At 45.3% G+C, this 15,248-nt stretch overlaps 1 protein-coding gene across 1 annotated transcript in view; it reads right to left on the bottom strand.

The window, feature by feature from the left end:
- The window catches only part of LOC126092374 (uncharacterized), a 422,634-nt gene that overhangs the window by 406,483 nt on the left and 903 nt on the right, over positions 1-15,248 (bottom strand). The gene's annotated exons all lie outside the window — the stretch shown is intronic.

The following is a 15,248-nucleotide window of genomic DNA, read 5'->3' as shown; positions in this document are numbered from 1 at the left end:
CAATGCAGAGATCATCTGAAAGGATAGAACAGCTAAAAAGCTTAGGTAGTCGGACTAAGTGGACCGCGTAGCACGATGTCTCCTGGGTGTAATTAATTTTACTCAGGACTGCTTCTGTTGGAGCTAAAAGCAGCATATGTGCCGAATTGGTCACTTCCCGTCAATAAACTGTCCGCCGCAGTGATTGTTTACGCTGCCATTCCATGTCACTCCGCCAGTCCTATTGTTTCCAACTCTCCAACGAATAAATTACATCTAAACACCATACAGACATTTCAGGTGACTACATACATCACGTGATGCAGAGCCCTGCTAACGCCGGGAATTCACGTTGATGGCTCCGTTCAGACCCTAAACACATGAGTTTTAAAGCCGTCCATAGAAGCCCAATATCAGTAACTGATCATTATTGTTCATTTTATAATTTCAGAATAGAGAATCGAGTATGGGTTTCCTCTCCAATCTTAAGTGGTAAAGCAGGTGCTGTAAAGTGTCAACAATGCTGCAAATATGCTCTGAAAACCAACTGCATGACCCTGTCCACATCCATTCCGCGACGAATCGCGGCTACGGGAATGGTTAAAAGTTCTCCGCAACCTAATGATCATGTCCCAATGGCGTCCGCAAGGGGTGGGAGACGGCATGAGGGAGCATTTGCCTCTCCCTGGAATCTGCGACCGAGCGAGTTGGAGCAGTCGTTGCACACAGGTTTCGCATTCGGGAGGACGATGGTTGAAACCCGCGTCCGGCCACCCAGATTTTGATTTTCCCCCATTTCTCTAAAGTGCTCCTCGCAAAGACCAGGATGGTTTCTTTGAAAGGTCATGGACGATTTCCTTCCCAATCCTTGAAACATTCCGAGTTTGGGCTCCGTCTCTAATGACCTCGATGTCGACGGGACGGAGAATTCTTATCTTCCTTCTCGCCGTCCTTGTAATGTGGAGTACAGAGTTTATATTCAGTACCTAATTGTCATACATCAAGGACAACCATCAATTTCCTGCCGTATAATAAGTTTTTTGTGTCGCGTATAAAATTTAGTTCTTGTGGCATGAGGCGTCTCGAAGCCGCTTGCCTCCCCCCCCCCCCCCCCCCTCCTGGTAAAGGGATCGATGACCTAGCAGTTTGGTCCCTTCCACCCTCTTAAACCAACCAAAACCGGGTAAATTTTCTGCGGACGTCTATCACGTACCTTCGCGTTCCGTCTGGCTTCCTCTCCTACTGCCGTTAGGTGCTGATAAAAGTGATCACTGAAATCAAAACTGCCACGCCTCTACCACAGCATTTCTAACCAGAAGATGCAATTGAGACGAATAACGCCTTTCATCGAATAAGTTCGTCTCAGTTTCTCATGATTCCACCTGCTGAACCACGAAGCCAACCGCAAACCTCTTTCAGGAGGACGGAATGATCCTGTTGCAGGCCTGTTAGGCGCGTCATATTTGACGTATCACCAGAACAGCGTCTGAAGCTACACTTTCTTTTTCCTAACAGGAACGTAACATATCAAAAATGCTAGGGACAAACTGCATTTCACGATGTGCAATTAGAACCAACGCTAGCATGGCAACGTCTAATTACTGTATTTCTCTTGGTACATTGATTCACATTCGGTCAGTAACTGTTCCACGATCGTTATACATCAAAGACGTGTTCCATCGCAGGAAGGTCTGGAGGAAGGGAAGGAAGGAAAGAAGGAAGGTAGGAAGGAAGGAAAGAAAGAAGGTAGGTAGGTAGAGTTAAATATCTCATCGACATCCACTAACGGTGGAGCCAAGCTGGGCACGAGAAGAGCAGGTGGGGTCAAGGCGGCATTTACCGGACTTAGTGCCGAGGAGAACTATATTGGCAGACTGGTGGAAGATAAGACTCCGACACACATGGACAGACGGTTAAGTGATCCCAATGTGCAGACACGGCGGCAACAATGACAGTTATCAGGGGTTCGGCATCGTGAATGTCCAGTTAAGGCAGACATTTACCATTATGCTACAAAAAAAAAGGCCCAACTGTGGTCTGCCCTTGCTTTAGCCACTAGAAAGGCAGTATCATCGAGCACTGAATGCGAATGACGCAATTGATTTGGTTTTGTTTCAGAGATGAATTGCTAGATTTTATCGCTCACAAGTTAGATCGTCACGACATGGGTAATTTACAAAGAGTCCACCATGCGCAACGAACTGCAGATCATGTGGAGGCTGTTCTCTTCACAGATGAGAACCAGGGACGGCAGGCATGTTTCAATTTGGCGGTAAGTCAAAACGCATTATCATCCATCAAACGTATCACGGAAGCTTACAAAACAGGCAGTGTCTGTGTAAGAGATAGTATACTCAGGTGCAATGGAAGACCTCCGTTCGTTCGCCCCGATGTCTGCAGCAGTGCTCCATGGTATGGACTCCGCAGAGCAAAGAGAATGTTGGGGAGCTATCCTGATGCATAACGGCTGAACCACCGCCCGCAACTAACGGAGCTTTTAAGGGCTCTGTACAAAGTGTGGTGTATCTCATTCGACGGAGCTCAGCTGTCCTCAATAAAGGTAGACGTGATGTTGCAGAGGGGGGGGGGGGGGGGGGAGGTGTCATACACATCCTCTATTATACAAGTGTTCCCCCAATCTGACACAATCCAAAAGCAGTGAGATGGTGTATTGTCTTCTTGGTGGTACAAGTCCTTCATCTGCTACATACAGCTGTGTCCTGAAACTCTCTCCTTCGTTGTGTCTACATTATGCGGTAACGAGGCAGCCTTACTTGTCGTTCATTCCACGCTCCTTTCATCCCAACAATTTTTCAGACAACCCAGCTATTTCACCTATTGATGTGACAAATGCTAGAGCCTAACCCTTTCAAACCACCGTCAATAATCGTAGGGAAAACGACCATCCACATCGACACCCTTACCTAGTTGTCAAAACTGTCTATCCACCAATTAAAATACTAAAGTACTAAAACTAACACTCGCTCAGAAACTAAATTGGAATTCCCATCTAGTAATCATCTAAATAAAGACCACAAAGATGAAAACTTATAACTGGCTAACCTCACAGATCCCATGGCCATCATCCAAACACACAAGACCCGCATTTGGCCCATCCTGACATGCACAAATGTATCTCCATCCAAATGCTGTCACTCTCTCCAAATCCATTAATGAAAGGGACTCAATCTCACTTCCATATCCGACTACCTTCTCCCACTTGTATGTCGTACCAGGGCATAAAGTTCCCACATCTCCTCAGACATTTAGAATGCCTTCGCTATTTCGACAACATCCATATACTTGAATCCCAACACCCCAATGATAGCCTCATCGTTGAGAACACTTTTTTTGCATCCCCGCTTCCTTCGGCATATCCCACCTTCCCTTTTATCTTCAAAGGTTCCACATAATTCTTTCAGGACATTTTTTACCACCGCCCTGTGACGGACGACAGTATAATTCCTGATCTCTACTCATCCGGATTCACGCCTACAGCCTAATTTATACCTATGTGAAATACTTGTGCACTACTAATTTCTACACCCCTAACTATCAGATCATTCTCTCATATACAGTTCACATTCATTTCCATGCAACATCTCCTCCAATACTTCCCTCGTCCAAATATATTACCTGCTGTTACCAGGAACCCCCCACGAACACCATCCCACAAAACATAACAATTATCTTCTTCATAATCATAATGAGGTTCTGATTTCGTCGCTGTTTTATAATGTTTTGCAGCGTAGCATCCTCTGATGTCTTGAGGCACTGACCAATCTCTGTACAGTTGATCATGATATTCTGCAATTTTAAGTTTCAGTGACAGTTTCGAATAAAAAAAAATTTCGACTTAAGGCACTTCAGAGTCGGCAAATAGAACCAAAATCTGGCCTTAACTGAACGACTAACTCCAACGATGTCTGCATGACAATAGCCCGTATAACTTACAATCACCTGGGAGTTTTCCTTCAAATCATGTACCGGAGCTAAGTAGCAGTAGGTCTGCATACTACATATGTGTGTTGGTTCTCTTGTGTAAGGTGCAAAATCATATATTGTGCCAGACTGAAATGGTGTCTTGTGCATAACACAACCGTATTTTCATCGTGATGGGCACAAAAGCTCGAACAAAAGGAAAACTATCAGACATAACCTAGTAGCCTACTCTTCATAATCAGCACATTTTTTCAACAATAGGATTCTAATCAGCTACTAGAAGATAATACAACCTCTGCAACGAACACAATCACATAAATTTATCAGCTGCTGCTTTTAGTACGTATAGCGGCAGAACATTTATGCGATTCTATAATTATGCACAATTCACCTCTTTAGCTAAGTTCGCAAGCGCCCAGTTCGGCGAGAGCATTCGGTCGGGAGCTAACTACTTCGAGCACAGTAAGCAAAACATATTTTATAACCTTTCTTTAACCAACAAGGGAATGAGAGGGGGCAGAATACTCCTTTACTTGACTGAACAACATTTTTTTTATTTACGTCCACACCCCTCCACAATGACACCATGTTCGTCTCCTCCATCCTTTAACTCCAGCACCAGCGATAACAGCACAAGGAAACTCTATACAAGTACTCTGTCACACGACACTGGCACGTTACACGCAGCAAGAACTGAGGGGTCTAACCTCAGTAATTCAGTATATTGCAGATATACCAGATTCGAACTAACGACTACATAGATATAATTGTTCATCTGTCATTGTTAACGTGACCAGAAGTGATAACCCGACCCAGTAGTTATGGGACGATAAAGCAGATGGCCAATGAAACATTATCTGACAAGGTTCTTGAGCCTTCCGCACGACACCAAAATTGATCGAAATATTTTTCATGCTCCCACCCACGTAATTGTGAAACAAAAAAGCGCATTTGAAATACTGTCGTCCGTAGGAGACGCAAACAACATGGATATGCACTCTAAAAATAAAAAATTAAAAAAATAAAAACAATGCGCCACGAAGGAAATATCTGAATGGAACGAAAATCAGTGTATGTGAGGTACATGCACAGACAAACAAAAGATTACAATTTCAGAAAAATTGGATGATTTATTCAAGAGAAAATTCAATAACGCGTTGGTCCACCTCTGACACTTATGCAAGCAGTTATTCGACTTTTTCATTGATGAAGTTGTTGTATGCCCTCCTGAGAGATATCGTGCCAAATTCTGTCCAATTGGCTCTTTAGATCGTTAAAATCCCGATCTGGTTGGAGGACCCTGTCCATAATGATCCACACGTTTTCAATTGGGGAGAGATCCGGCGGGCGCAGAGGTTAGCACGCTGGACTTTCATTTGGGAGGACGACGGTTCAGATTCGCGTCCGGCCATTCTGACTTAGGTTTTCCGTGATTTTTCCTAAATCGCTTAAGACAAATTCCGGGATGGTTCCTTTGAAAGGGTACGCCAGATTCCCTACCCCATCCTTACCTAATCCGAGCTTTTGCTACGTCTCTAATGAACTCGCTGCCGACGGGACGTTAAACACTAAACACTTCCTCCTCCAGAGATTCGGCAACCTTGTTGGCCAAAGTAAGGTTTGGCAAGCACGAAGATAAGCAGTAGAAACTCTCGTCATGGGTGAGCAGGCATTATCTTGATGAAATGTAAGGCAATGCCATGAACGGCAATAAAAAGGAGTGTAGAATATCGACGACTTACCGCCGTGCTGTAAGAGCGCCACAGATGACAACCAAAGGGGTGCTGTTATGAAAAGAAAAGTCACTCTGGGCCATCATTCCTGGCCGCCGTCTCTAGACAAGTCTTCGGCCTGGAATCTGACTGAAGTACCATTGTCTTCAATGATGAGTCCCACTTCTAACTGAGACCAGATCATCAGGGAAGACATGTCTCGAGACGTCCCAGACAGCGTTGGAATCCCAACCAGACTGTCGCCAGCCATATGGCCCGGCAGTCCAGGAGTGATGGTCTGGGGTGACATTTTATTTAATTGCAAGGCTCCTTGGGTTGTCGTCCGTGGCACTCTTACAGCACAGCCTTACGTCGACTACATTCTACGCCCCATTTTGTTGCCCATCATGGCAAGCAATCCTGGGCTTACATTTCAGCTAGATAGAGCCTGGCTGCACACGGCGAGAGTTTCTACTGTCGAACTCTCCCCAATTGAGAACATTTGGAGCATTACGGCAGCGCCCTCAGAACAACTCGGCATTTTGACGATCTAAAGTGCCATTTGGACAAAATTTTGCACGATATCTCTCAGGTGGGCATGCAACACTGTCAATGCGAAATCGAATAACTACTTGCATAAGGGCCAGGGGTGTTTGTCTGTACACGAGAATTACATCTGCTGATTTCCGTCCCATTCGGATACTTCCTTCGTGATGCGTCGCTTTTTTACTCCTTTTTTGTCTTAGAATGTACAAGACAGCGCCCATGTGGGAAACAGCTCGGCCTATTCCCAGAACTCTACATGAGAAACTTCAAATTGCACCATCGTCCTCCCAAATGCGAGTTCAGTGTGCTAACAACTATGCCACCTGACTCGGTGCTCCACGTAAATGGAAATGGTTAGATTTTTCACTGTGGTTAGGTTTCACTGAAACATCTGAGTATGGCTGGATTCAATAACGCCCGTAAAACTGAAGGACTAGCAAGACAACGTAATACACACATCACAAAAAGTTTTGCATCACCCCGGTTGCCAGAACTCCTGAAAATGGACATTGACTGTGGTTATTGCATCACAGACACAGTCCCTTTGGCTGTTCAGAGATGTCACTAAACCCGCTCAAAGATGTAAACAACCATGCATGAGCAGCGCCTATTAGACGGAGGAGGTCCGACAGCCGATCACTTCCAGTCATTCCACCAGGAAGGAGGTACACGGCTCGTGTTGTCTGTAGTTCAACCGTGCATAGACTGTTAATAGCGCGGTTCGATCGCGTCTGCACTGTTACTTTGTGCCAGGAAGGGCTCTCAACAAGGGAAGTGTACAGGCGACTCGGAGTGGACCAAAGCGTTGTCGTTCAGACATGGAGGTGATACAGAGAGACAGAAACTGTCGCTAGCATGCGTCGCTCAGGCCGCTCAAGGCCTACTACTGCAGTGGATGACCGCTACCTACAGATCATGGCTTGGAGGAACCCTGACAGCAACGCCAGCATGTTGAATAAAGCTTTTCGTGCAGTCTCAGGACGTCGTGTTACGACTCAAACTGTGCACAATAGGCTGCATGATGCGCAACTTCACTCCCAACGTCCATCTTTGCAACCACGACACCATGCAGCGCGGTACACATGAGACCAACAACATGCCGAATGGATCCCTCAGGACTGGCATAACGTTCTCTTCACCGACGAGTGTCGCATATGCCTTCAACCAGATAACCGTCGGAGACGTGTTTGGAGGCATACCGGTCAGGCTGACCGCCTTAGACACACTGTCCAGCTAGCGCAGTAAGGTACCCTGCTGTTTTGGGGTAATATTATATGGGGCCGCCGTACGCCGCTGGGGGTCATGGAAGGAGCCGTAACAGCTGTACGATACGTGAATGCCATACTCCGACCGATAGTGCAACCATATCAGCAGCATACTGGCGAGGTATTCGTCTTCCTAGACGACAATTCGCGTCCCCATCGTGCACATCTTGTGAATGACTTCCGTCAGGATAACGACATCGCTCGACTAGAGTGGCCAGCATATTCTCCAGACATGAACTTTATCGAACATGCCTGGGATAGATTGAAAAGGGCTGTTTATGGACGACGTGACCCACCAACCACTCTGAGGGATCTATGCCCAATCGACGTTGAGGAGTGGGACAATCTGGACCAACAGTGCCTTGATGAACTTGTAGATAGTATGCCACGACGAATATACACATCCATCAATGCAAGAGGACGTGCTACTGGGTATTAGAGGTACAGGTGTGTACAGCAATCTGGAACACCACCTCTGAAGGTCTCGCTGTATGGTGGTACAACATGCAATGTGTGTTTTCATGAGCAATAAAAAGGGCGGAAATAATGTTTATGTTGATCTCTATTCCAATTTTCTGTACAGGTTCCGGAACTCTCGGAACCGAGGTGGTTTTGACGTGTTTGAAATGGCTCAAATGGCTCTGAGCACTATGGGACTTAACATCTGAGGTCATCAGTCCCCTAGAACTTAGAACTACTTAAATCTAACTAACATAAGGACATCACACACATCCATGCCCAAGGCAGGATTCGAACCTGCGACCGTAGCAGTCGCGCGGTTCCGGACTGAAGCGCCTAGAACCGCTCGGCCACCGCGGCCGGCCTTTTGATGTGTGTTTAACATAATAACTACCTGGTGAAAAAACATGAATATGCGGAAGCATGTTACTAGAGGTCTCCCAGTCACGCACAGAATGTTAGATTTCACATGGCGTGAGGTCAGCGTGAATAGAACGCCAATTGGGCTGGCCTCGCAACACGAGGCAGTTGAAGGAACTGGGAAAGGCAGTGTGCGTCAATCACCTAGCAGTTACGGTGCACTGTGGTGGCGTTCTTCATTACGTGGCCCGGAGACAACGTTTGGATGAATTCACATGGGGAAGAATCACCGGGAAACCGGAAGGAGGACAAGTGTTACTAATGTAACGCAGGATTTTGGTATTGCTCACAGAATTCACGTGCATGGGAAACGTTCCCAACCGCTGCCCTAAGGAGAGGAGTTGGTCGATCACTGTCAACCATAGCAGCACATGACTGCTGCATTGTGCAACAGGCAAGAAAGGACCCTCGTCAATCAGCGGGTGCAATTGCAACCACATTCAACAGGACTACATTGCACGCAATATCACGCCCCACAGTGGCACGGCGACTGCATGGTGGTGATCTCTCAGTTCGACGGCCAGTACGTTGCGTTCCGTTAACATGCGCACGTCGGCGGCACTGTTTGTGATGGTGGCAAGAGCACAGGCACTGGACCAACAAGAAGAGTGGTCGCATGCTCTTCTCGGATGAGAGCAGGTTCAACCCTAGAGTAGTGATACCGGACGTATTCTCATATGGCTGCAAATGGGAACACACAATGTACCCATGAACTTTGTTGAACGTGTTCGTTTTGGTGGTCCAGGTGTTATGGTGTGAGGTAGCATAGCGTTACATGGGCATACTGATTCCCAGATCTTTGAAAACGCGGTACACTCACCGGTTAACGTTATTATGACACTGTACTCCTTTCCCATGCGCGTCTTTTGAGGGATGCATTCGGCTCTGACTTTATTTCTATGGATGGCAGTGCGCGACTGCTTCGAGGATTTTCTGCGAATGAACTGGCTCGCCCGTTTCCTCGGCTTAAATCCCATCGAGCACGTATGGGATACGATGGGGGGACACGTACTGCAGCACTTCCACAGCACCAACGACAAACCAGCAGCTACCAACCACGCTGGTGGAGGAATGGAACGCACTACCACAAGAGAACTCCTTACCAACATTGCTGCCAGCTTGGGAACACGCTGCAGAGCTTGAATTTCTGTCTGTGGTGATCGCACACTCTATTAAGAACCATGTCCCACCTTTTGTAATGTTCAGGGGATCATCATAATCGTTGTGACTTCAGTGTAATTACTGCCTCTGAAAGTGTCATTTCTCTTCGCCTCCTTGCGTAATTCTTTCGGTTACTGCAGTACTGCTTTCTCTGTATGGTACAAGTTTCATCGAGGTCCGTTACTTGGCAGAGACACATCATGCGAAAGTTACTTTCGTCCCTAGGTTTTGCACACCAATGTACTTTATTGTCCCACTTCCAACATTACTTGGATGCCACTGGTTTAGAGTGACTCTCAGAGGCGGAGGAGGGGGTTCTCTTGTCACGTTTGCTACAATTTTCGGTTGCTGTCACATGTAGAGACGAACAGCATTTCAGTACGATGATTTTTGTTACCATTTCTAACTGGTTTAAGTGCGAATAAGTGTTTTCAGAGTTTGCATCATCAGGCATTTAGAGTCTCTCCTCCTTTCGAGGCCACATTTATTAGATTGATTCTATGCACTCGTACACTAAAATAATTGCGCAGCAGATGAAAGTGGGAAATGAAGCCCGGCAGATGGCGTTTCGTGTTCAGGGAGTGACTGACGAGTGTGAGACAATATCTTTGGCTTGGATCGGCGGATGTTACTAAGATGTTGCAAACAATACTGTGTCGGCAAGGTCTGCAATAACTGAATGGCACACACTGCGTAAACCAAAAACAGGAAACCGTGACTTTTGTCTACAAATGTTTCGTAGTTCCCTTCCAGCTAATCAGAGTTGAGCTCTTACACATCGCTACTGGTGAAGAAAAATGCGTTTACTAATTTTATCCGGAGACGAATTACATGTCTTGAATCTGGATCTTTCACACTGGTTCAACAGATCTAAAGAGAGGAAGGTGTGTTTCTCACGTCTGTGCGCATTTACGTCGCTCCAAATGGAAACGTCTTCACAATCACACTTGCGCAAAGTCACACACCGAAGGCTGCTGGTGAAAGGCTTCCAAACACTCCCTTTAAGTACGGTGGAAAAGACGCCGAAGGCGGGCGTAAGAATGTGCTTGCGTCACGTCTAATCCGCGCCTGCATACGGGAACCAAAAACGCAAGTAGGATATACTTGAGGAATCTAGAATTCGACATTCACTTAAAAGCAAAATTTGGCCCCATTTCTTTTTGTTCTTAAAAAAACACCTGCTGAATTAATCTTTTGAGCCCCCTAAGTAGCCGTGTCATCCGGCGAAACATTTCTGAGCAGTTTTCCCAAGATTGGTTGTAGTATGAGGACACGCCGATTAATATGAGATGACGTAGTGCTTTGAGGAAACGTAAATGGATGTTTACGTAAATATGGGACACTGCACTGCTTTAAAAAAAAATAAGTTTCTGAGACGCTTAGAATGAAGACAACTCAGACGCACTGGGAAAGGTTTATTCATGAATGCTAGCGTAAAAAAAAAAAGCTTTCATTATTAAAAGCCTTTCACTTAATATAAGAAAGGTCCAGTAAACCGCCTGGGTCATTACCCTGGAAGAGTATTTTCATACGCACTCAAAGAAACGATAAACGTTCGAGACATTACAGGAAACTACGCGGTAAGGAAACACTATCTTCTTTTTGCTAACAGGATTGCGCATTGCAGTCTTTCAGTGGACGAAGCGCGTATATGTGATGATATCTGATGGTCATATCACTCCCATTCAACCCTCTTTGGGTATCTACATCGATGCTCTCATATGCGTTTTGTCCCTTCACTTCTCTGTTGCAGATCATTGTCGTTTCTCTCCCCTCCACAGTTTAGAAAGGGCACAAACGTTTTCAAAATAGAGTTGCTTTAGAAACCAAATTAAGTTTTGTAAGAGAAGTAAAAGTGCTTCCAAAACTTCACGATCAGACTTACACAGAGGGTATTAGGTACAGCTGTCATCAACCCGAAGGTTGGTTTCAACACCATAGAGCTTTATTAGGGATGATACTATTGGAGGTGGTATGTCCTTGTCTTCCTGTGCCCTCTGAACACCTCTGAACAGACTGATCCAGCTAGTTCTATGGGGATCTATAGTTTGAAATGGAGCTTGAACCACATTAATAAACAGTCAGGAGCGAAGAAGTGACTGATAGAGGATCCTGAACTGAACATTCTGAGATAAAGAGTCAATTGCGAAAAACGAATATTTAACGCCGTAATCGAGATCTTGAACAAGAGATGTGTGCGAGGCACCTGTTTTTAAGCTGCTTGTTCCATAACAAACAACTTCCTGCAACATCTACTGGCTAACTGAACTTCGATTCCAGGTGTGGATGGAGGACAAGCACGTCGCGCTGTTCCTCCAAGAACGGTGGAAAGAAGAAGAAAGGTATAATGCAAGTGGTGGACAGTAATTGTTAATCGGCGTCGTCATTTCGCGCTGGGCAAGTAGAGGAGTACGCTCCACGTGCACAGCAGGTCGGTCTGCAGCATCGACTTTCGTGGCTTTACCTCGAAATCATCATACAATCGTCTCCGATGTGTCGATGGCGGAATTTTACCATTGTTTACTGTTCTGTGTAGCTGTCGACAGTGGAGCATTACTCCTTATAGGAACTTGTAGACATGTATTTAACATATGGCGCAGCAGAATCTAGTGCTCGGAAAGCTGAGTGATCGAATATACAGGGTGAACAGTAATCAAACCGACAAACTGCAGGGACGGATTCCTGACTGGAAGTGGAGAAAAAGAGATCCTATGAATATTTGTCCGGAAATGCATCTTTGCCACGATAGATGTCACTGACGAGTGGAAGTTCCTCTATCACGTGCCGTGTGTTCCTTGTGTGTTGCAGGCTGTATGATTGACCCAGAGTACTGTAAGCGGGAGAATGGTCCGGTATTCGTGATTCATGTCGGTAACAAGTCGAGATGGTGTCTGTATACGGCCAAACAGATGGAAATGCTGGAGAGGCATCACGGCTATACCAAAACAAGTACCCTCACAGACACCAACCACATTATACAACACTTCAAGCTCTTTTTGGGCGTTTGTGTGATCATGGGTCCCTTCAGACAGACGAACATTGTGTGATGGGGTTGGTGTCTGCGAGGGCATAGCCGTACTGACTCTCCAACGTTTCCGTCTGCTTGGCTGTACACAAGCTGGGTTGTTCCCGACAGGAATACCGGACCCTTCTGTTGCTTACTGTACTCGTCAATCTCACAGCTTGCAACACACAAGGAAAACACTGCACGTGATCAGAGGGACTTTCATTCGTCAGTGCCATCTACCATGGTAACGATGCATTTTCGGACACATGTTCGTAGGACCTTTTTTCATACATTTTCAGTCAGGTATCCGTCCCTGCAGTTTGTCCGTTTTATTAATGATCACCCTCTCTGCACTAACAGAGCAACGTTTCGCAACAGATGTCATCGTTAACTTGAAGAAATTTACCGCTGTGACTAGAAACTTACGAGAAACTGGGTCATCCAACTTAAGGGCTGTTCAAAGATCTTAACAAATTCTCAATAAAGTTGCCATGTCCGCAAACATTATGAACGTTTTCGAATAATACTGTCTACATCGAGTACTGTATTTTATTAGTTCCATGCAACCTGATGTCATAAATGAAAAAGAATCTATCTAGATAGTAATAGTGGCGAAATAGCAGTTCGACTAGCAGAATTTGAAGAGATGGGAGTCGGAAAGAGTAATGCTCCAGCTGTGTTGCATGTACACAGACAAGCCGTTGTCACTGCGAACATAATTATTAGTTTGCGACCATCAGGACCTTATCTCGAGGCCTCCGTCCACGCTCCTCTACCGTCTGTATAATTTCGGGCCTGAGGATTTGAGACACACTGTTGTGTACAGAGACCTACATCACAGTTCTGTCAAGAGTTTAGTGAAGATGTTTATCTGATAAGGGTATGTGGTATCGTTTGTGCATTATGCCTATCATCTTTATTTGGTTGAGCCCTTCAAACTACACTTTCCCTTTGGATGTTATGCTTAGGGTTTCTGGTAAAACTATACAGTTCGATGGCCCAGTCTATTAACCCATTATCCTGACGTCATAAGTACAGATAAATCAAAACTTTTCAGCACTAGCTCACCGCTACAAGTCTCTTACACTTACAGAATGATGATATGGTGAACTGTATGTGCTGTCACGGGCATGTGTCATCAAAAACTCCATGGTTCGCAATTGAAAATTCTCTCCTGTGTAGTACGAGGCGTGTTTTTTTAGTAAGTACCGTTTTGAAATTAAAAAAGACGTGCTAAGATATCTCAGTACCTTAATCTACGCACTGACGCCATTACAGTCTGATTCTTCCTTGCTTACGTTGTGTACTGAGTGTTTTAGATGCCTCCTATAATCGTGAGTCCCGCCGACTGTGAAGTACGGGCTGTTATAAGATTTCTTAGTGCTGAAGGCCTAAAAGCGATCGATATTCATCGTGAGATCTGTGCAGTTTACGGAGAAAACATTATGAGTGATGGAATTGTAAGAACGTGGGTGTGAGCGTTTAAAGATGGCTGCACAAATGTCCATGATGAAAAACGGAGTGGGCGTCCTTCGGTCGTTAATGAAAGTTTGGTGCAGGAAGCGAACAATAAGGTGAGAGCAAACAGACGCTTTACGATTACCTCCTAGCGGTATGACTTTCCTAATGTTTCTCGTAGTGTTTTGTATGGCATTGTGATCGAGCACTTGAATTACCGAAAATTGTCCGCACGTTGGGTATCGAAAATGTTGACGGATGTGCGCAAAACCAAACGTTTAGACAGTGCATTGACTTTCCTTGTGTGGTACCACAACGTCGGTGATGATTTCTCAAGCCAAATTGTTACGGGCGATGAAACATGGGTGGCCTACGTCACACCAGAATCAAAGCAACAGTCCATGGAAGGTGAGCAAGGGTATCGTTTTGCTGCAAGACAATGCCCGTCCGCATGTGGTCAATCAGACCAAAGATCTCATCACATCTTTGCGATGGGAAACTCTTGATCATCCTCCGTACAGCCCCGACCTTGCGCCCAGTGACTACCATCTGTTCCTGCACTTGAAGAAACACCTGGGTGGTCGAAGTCAAAACAGTGGTGATGCAGTGGTTAAGAAGTCAGGCGGCAGACTTCAATGAGGAGGGTATTCAAAAACTGGTACTTTATGACAAGTGCCTCAATATTGACGGAAATTATATAGAAAAGTAGACTAAGGTACAGGCTTTCATGTAAAAATAAAATTATTGAGATACCTTAGCACGTCTTTTTTTAAATTTCAAAACGGTACTTACTTAAAAAACACGCCTCATATTTGCATCCACGGTCATCCCTGCAAGCTCCAGATGCACTACCATCACAATAATACAGGAAATTGAATCTGATGAGCTACCTGCGTCGTACCGACATTTCAAAACGAAACAGCGCAGAATTCTAGGTTTCTTACGGAAACGGCTATAATAAATCAACTCGAACGAAATGCTTACTTGTCCTTCAGCAGATCTTTCCTGCTGCACCACTGAGGAACAAAAGAATATTTGCTTACATGTGAAATGTGTACTTAGCAAACATTTGACAGATGGTAAAAGCTGTGACAAGAACCATCAGTTATCTATCTGATAAGTGGTTTTTTCGGTCGTCGTCTTGAGCTTAAAACTAAGAACAACAAGTTCAGCTTCGATTTCGCCAGCGTCTGTGCTTCATCCGCATCCCTGGCCGGAGTTATTGAGGAAGACGAGTCGTTTCGTTTCTTGAAAATTGAGCATGTGCTTTACATTTTATATATATACGGACTCAAAGGC

The sequence above is a fragment of the Schistocerca cancellata genome, chromosome 1 (assembly GCF_023864275.1).
Source record: "Schistocerca cancellata isolate TAMUIC-IGC-003103 chromosome 1, iqSchCanc2.1, whole genome shotgun sequence".
In the NCBI taxonomy this organism is placed as follows: domain Eukaryota; kingdom Metazoa; phylum Arthropoda; class Insecta; order Orthoptera; family Acrididae; genus Schistocerca; species Schistocerca cancellata.
The sequence above is the reverse complement of the archived record's forward strand: the minus strand, read 5'-3'. Positions and strand labels throughout refer to the sequence as shown.